Source organism: Theobroma cacao, chromosome 2 (genome assembly GCF_000208745.1).
Source record: "Theobroma cacao cultivar B97-61/B2 chromosome 2, Criollo_cocoa_genome_V2, whole genome shotgun sequence".
NCBI lineage: Eukaryota > Viridiplantae > Streptophyta > Magnoliopsida > Malvales > Malvaceae > Theobroma > Theobroma cacao.
In genome coordinates, this window is record NC_030851.1 from 25181444 (window position 1) to 25188051 (window position 6608).

The following is a 6608-nucleotide window of genomic DNA, read 5'->3' on the forward strand; positions in this document are numbered from 1 at the left end:
AAAGGATAAAAAAATGAAAAGAAAGAAAAGAAAACGACTAAAAAAAAGGGAACTTTTATGGCAACAATGGCTCTTCCAGTTGTTATATGGTATAATGTTTACCCTATTAAACGTGACAGCATGCTGTTTGCTTCTAATACTAATTTGGCCACTCTAAAGCTGTAATATTGTGTAAAAATTAAAAATCGATCTCATATAAGATCGAGATATTAACAAAGTTAAAGAACGATTAAATTAGGAATATTATGATTTTGCATTAATATAAATTTGAGAACATATTTTTTAAATTCTTATTTAGTTGGTGAAAATTGAATTTAAATGTTAATTTACAAAATTAATATTTAAGTCTTTAACTTTTTATTTATATTTTTTTTCTTCAATATTAACTCTAAGATACAAACAAAATGAATAACATTGTACTAAATTAAACCCTTCTACAGTGATGGAATAACTATTATACTTCTTAAAGTGATAATTTGATTAAATTCATAAATTAATAAATTTAGTCATCACTATCTAAAATTTATATTCTTGATATTTCAAAAATATATATGTACATACAAAATTGACTCTACAAATTTAATTAATAAATGTTTTACAGTTGTATGATTACCATACAAATTGTAAAGCACATTCTAATGCTATGTTATTATTGATAATTATAGATACTTAATTTTGGTTAATACCTATTCTTTAAAAAATTCTTTTACATCATAATATTGTATAAAGAATAATGAGAACAACCATTATAAGTGAAGTACTACTTCATGTAAAACTACTAAAATAAGTGAAATGCTACTTCATGCAAAACTACTAAAATAAGTGAAGTGCTACTTCATGCAAAACTACTAAAATAAGTAGAGTACTACTTCATACGGAATAACTACTTTGCACAGAATAACCATTTCACACAGACAAAAGTGAAAGTAGCCTAGCATAAGATGTAGGGTTCACAGGTTACTTTCATTTTGAGATATTTTGGAGAGTTTAGCTTAGTGGCTCAGATATGGCCGTAGTTAAAAGGTTTTCTTTTAAATTTTTCTTAAAGTACAAGTGTTCCTCCCTTCTACCTTCTTCTCTTATATTTGTTCGCGTACATTTTTTTCCTTTAAATTATTCTTGTATAGTTTTTCTTATATATCTTTTCCATTTACTCTTTACTCAAAAATAAATCTCATTATGTTATTAACGGTAATAAAATCTATTACTTTAATAGTCACATAATGTATTTCTAACCGTTACTCTATAAAGCTTTCACAATTCATTTGGGGGACTTTTCAAAACTACCTTATTCTCACTCATATCTTTTCTCTCTAACTTCTCTCCCTAGCCCTGTTATACATCTCTACTTATTCTCTTCTTACTTTCTTTCACTTATCACGACACTCAGTACTTCAAAAAACTATTCTAATCTTTCTCTCCGCCCCCTCCAGTACATCCTTTACTTGTTTGCAATGCTTCCTTTCTCTATCAGAAGAACCCCTTTTACAATAGTTAATAATAATATTAAAAAAACTTATCAAAAGTTAAATAAATATAAAAATGATAATATTCGAAAAAATCTCTAAATTATTCAAGAAACTTCAAATAAACCCTTTACAAGAAGAATTGACACCTCAAAGAGCAAATATTGATTCTGGAAGAACAAAATGCAAAAGGAAGGAACCGAGCATGGAAGAATTGATTCTCCATGAAACAATCATCGGTTTTGAGCGAGAATGAATCAAAGATCACAAGTTTGAAGGCAAGGAATCAATTTTGAAAGAAGAAGATATTGGTTCTTGAAGCACTAAAAACAAAAATTAGAAACTTGTTGAAGAATGTTAATGTAGAAATCTCAAAGTGTAAAATACCAAGAAGGGGTGATTGATATTTAAAAATTTCTTTAAAAATCGAAGTGTAAAAAATCAATGCTTTTTCGCTTAAAAATATTTTCTAACATCAAAAACAAGTTTTCAACAATAAACCATTAAGTATAAAAACAATCTATCAAAATAAAATATCTTTTTTAAGTTAAATGCTAGCTATGAAATGTAAAGAAAAAATATTTTCCTAAGTATAAAATAATAAATCAATATAAATTTATTTTCCTAAGGTAAGTATAAACAATAAATAATAATGCAAAAAATTAAAGGGAGACAAAGAATTTATAGTCCCGTGAAAAAGCAAGAATCCCTTTTGTAGATTGTGTAAAGGTTATCGCTTTATCTCGTGAAAAAGCTGTTGTAAGGGCTATCACTTAATCCCGTGAAAAAAATAAAAATCACTTTGTGGATTGTTTAAGGGTTATCGTTTTCCGTGAAAAAGCAAGAATCATTGATAGTGGATTGAAATACCTTGATTACCAAGAAAATGGATGTATACCTTGGTTACCAAGGAAATGGATGTAGGCATCTAAAATGGGAGGTAATAACCCTTATATAATCCACAAAGAGATTCTTACTTTTTCACAAGATGAAGCGGTAACTCACATAATTCACAAAAGGGATTCTTGTTTTCTAAATGGAAAGCAATAAACCTTACAAGATAGCTATTCAAGGTTAAGCTAGAAGCTGTACAAGATGTGTGTACAAAGGAGTAATAGCGAAGATTTGCCTCAAAAAGGTTGGGTGTTATAGATTTTAGCTTAAGGTGAGAGAAGAAATTTTAACTTGAATGAAGCAAGGATTCAACTTTGAAAGCTTAGTGGAAGACTAAAACGTTGCTAGAGAGTAAAAATGAGCTTTGGATAGTCTCTCAATGGTTTGAAGCTTTGGTTCAATTCTTTTCTTGCTTCAAAATGGCTCAAATGCATTTATTTATATTGTGGCAATGTTTGGAGCTGTTAGACACAAGTTTGAATCAAATCTGACCGTTGCTAAAGCTTAAGGGTTGACTACAACGCTTTTAAGGCTGACTATGTTCTTCAAATTTCTCAAATTAAGGCTTCCATAGTCGAGTATAATCTTCCTCTAATCGATCAATCTCTTGAGAGCGCGTTTCTTGCAAGTTTGAGTTTCTATAGTCGATTAAGGCTGTGTAATCTTGACTTTTTCATGCCTTTGACTTGTCAGGTTGATTATGCTTCCTCTATAATTAACTATGGTTGTGTAATCTTGACTTTTCTTGCCTTTGACTTATCAAGATCGACTATGCTTGGTCTAACGTCAACTATGTGTCACAGCCCAAATCTTGGGCCATGACCGGCGCATGGGCCCAATGGGCATAGCCCACTAAACTCAAGCAAGCCTTTTTTTTTTTTTTATGCAATCTCGATCATCATTCCCAATCATCATTTCTAAACCACATATTGTAATTTTCGACTAAAAATATTTCAGTAACATTTCATAGTGACCTTATACTCACCATTTTATTATGTCAAAATAATATCACCTGTTTGCCAACTCATAGTGGCATCAGTAATCAAATATACATATTTGACTTATAACATGGATCCTAGCAGATTACATTACATATATATGTTCACAGGTAACAGACTCTTGACCGTCAGCGAAGTGACCGTGAGTGAAGGTATCGCTACTGAGATGTCATAGTACCTACCAAGAAGACGAGCATACGTGGACACTCAATCTAGGTCCCAACTGTCTCCAAATCTGAAAACATGAAATTTAAAAACGTGAGTATAAAACTCAGTGAGTGAACATAAGAAGGGAACAAGCAATTGATAAGGAGAACTTGGAAATCATGATGCACTTGTTTCAAAAATAATGTAATTGATTTAATTTCTTACTAAAAAACCCCTCATTTCAAACTTTGATTAATAACCTCATAGTGTTCCAAAAACTCATGATCAATCCATAAAGTTAAATGGGTGAAAAATATGTCAAAATCAAGCAAGGTAGCAAGCAGACAGCAAGTTTCTCGCTGTAGCAAGAAACATTCATGATTTGCATATGTTTCGGTTTTTCAAGCATATCTCCCACTATAGAAGTCCAATTGACATGATTTTTAGACTATTAGAAAGATAAGAGACTGGGCTACAACTTTAATGTTTATCAATTTGCCTAGTTCTGAACGGAATGTGGTCAAAATCATTGTCAAAATGAAAGTACTGCACTAGGATTTTGGAACCACCTGAGAGTTTCTCGCTGCAATTTGCTGCAGCGAGAAACAGGGCTGGTTTGTGCCCCCACCACCCAAAGTTTCTCGCTGCAACGAGATTCAAGGCAGATGACAATTAAGGAATTTTCACATGTCACAAAATCCATTCCTACCATATTGCACATCAAAGTGAACACATTGACAATAATCAAGTTTCTCATTATTCATTTCAATCACATATTATAATCATAAACTTTCTATCACATATACATATATAAACATATATAAACACGTACACCACCCCACTTCATTCATCGTCATGTGCACTCCATACTCACATATTCTATCATCATCATGCGTGCACTCCCTACTCGCACACTTCAACATCATCATGTGTGCACTCCTTACTCACACACTTCAGCACTCTCTACTCGCACACTTCAACATCATCATGTGTGCACTCCCTACTCGCAAACTTCAACATCATCACACAATATTATTCATAAATGCACAACATATATTCATGTATATACATACCAACATAATATAGGAGCACATGGATTCATCCTTTTACACATTCCACATTTTCACAACATCAAAACATTTTATCAAGGGCTTGTTCCCATGCATAATTTAATGAAAAGCCAAGTAAAATCATTTAAATGTTTCATCCCAACACATATGTATTTCCCAAAAATACTTTGATGCAAGTTCACTCACCGATATTTGTTGAATCTTTAATTGACTTTAATTTCGATTATTGCTTCAAACGGACATGTGAGGTCTCGTTGGAACCTATCACACACAATATAACCATAAAAAATATAACAGCCCACAATTCTAATTATTAGCCATCTTTAACCACCTAAAATCAACCTTAACTCATCTCTCACCTTGGTGGACTTATAGTTGAACTCCTTTTCAAGAGTTTTCAAGCTACTATGGCAAGTCTCTCTTTCTCTCTCTAGAACTTTCAACTAGTGAGAGAAAGTGCTAAACAAAGACTTTTAAGGGTTTTAAGGTGAGATAGTGAAAGAGCACAAAAGGTTCTATGAAAAAGTGCTCAAAAGTAAGAAAATTGAAGCTAGAGAGAGAGAAATATGGAGGCTTTAAGGGAGGCTTCCATGGAAGATGAAGAAACGTGAGATGGGAGGAAGAAAAATAAAAGGCTACTAGAAAAATGAAGAAGTTGCTGGAGAAATGAGATATTTATAGCCTAACCTTACCCAAACTTCACTTAAATTACGAAAATGCCCTTAACAAGTTGGTTGTCTTTTTCCAATCTTTTGTGCAATCTTTTTACTTTTTTGACACTGAGACGAAGTCCATAATGGTCTAGAAATACTCGGGTTTATGAAAACTTAAAAATTTTGATCTAAGATGAAAAATGACCATTTTGCCCTTACCTTGGAAATGATCATTATTTATATTTTCTTCGTCATTTTATACTTATTTTCATCATTCAGTTATGTCTTAGGCCTACTTAGGCCTTAATAACATTAGAAAACCCACTTCTAGGAGCTCACCAGGAAAATGACCAAACTACCCCTACTCCACATCATAGGGTCTACCTCCCCTACATGTTTATGAAGGTCGAGGTCTCACACTATGTCTGTTCAAACATGATTTTCTTGAGCTTTCTAGAACAGGGTCGACTTATGGCTTCATAATCTTCAAGTTTTGCACTTTTCAACCTTTGGATCGACTTGAGCTTTTCTAGGATCTACTTATGGCTTGTGTCTTAAGGTTTCCTTAGCTTTTTGGTGTTTCTCTCCAACTATTTCCTTCTTACCTTGTTTCTACATTCAAATAACATTTTAAGGCATGTTTGCTTTTCAATTTTTAGCTGAATATGCATTGTTTGAAAGCTCATGAGTTGCTTTCTAATGAAGTATAATTTTTCAAAAAAAACACATGATTTTAGGGGATTAAAAATCTATTTGAGATGATTTCAAATGCTTAATATTAAGTTCAAGAAAACATGTGATTTTTGTCAATCAAAACTTAATGTAACTTAAAGCTAACATTCTCCCCCTTTTTGGTATGACAAAAACATTAGCATATTGCATTTGAAATTTCTTGAAACCTCCCCCTAACTTAATTAGTCTTTATGCCCTTGTTGAAAACATTTAAGTGTAAATGAGAAGGGTATAAGTAATGAATATGAACTTTGAAAATTCTCCCCCTCAATATATGCATGAAGTTGAAAAATATTTTCAAGGAAAATTTAGCTAATATAAGATCAATTCAATGTGCTCATAAACCTTCTTTCCCTTTTTGTTATATCAAAAAGGTTAAGAAGTGTGAGCTTTAAGCATTTAAACTCAAAGGAAAATGATTAGTGATAATCATCAAATATAAATAAGCATTAAGTTCAATAATGATCTCTAACCATCAAATCAAAACATTGAGCTATATTTCCATGAAAATATTTAATCAATAAATCAAGAAATATATCCAATAATCATAATATGATAGCATTCAAGTCAAGATATATTTCTAATCAATATATATATATATATATATATATATATATATATATTACAGCAAAGCATAGGAAAATATAC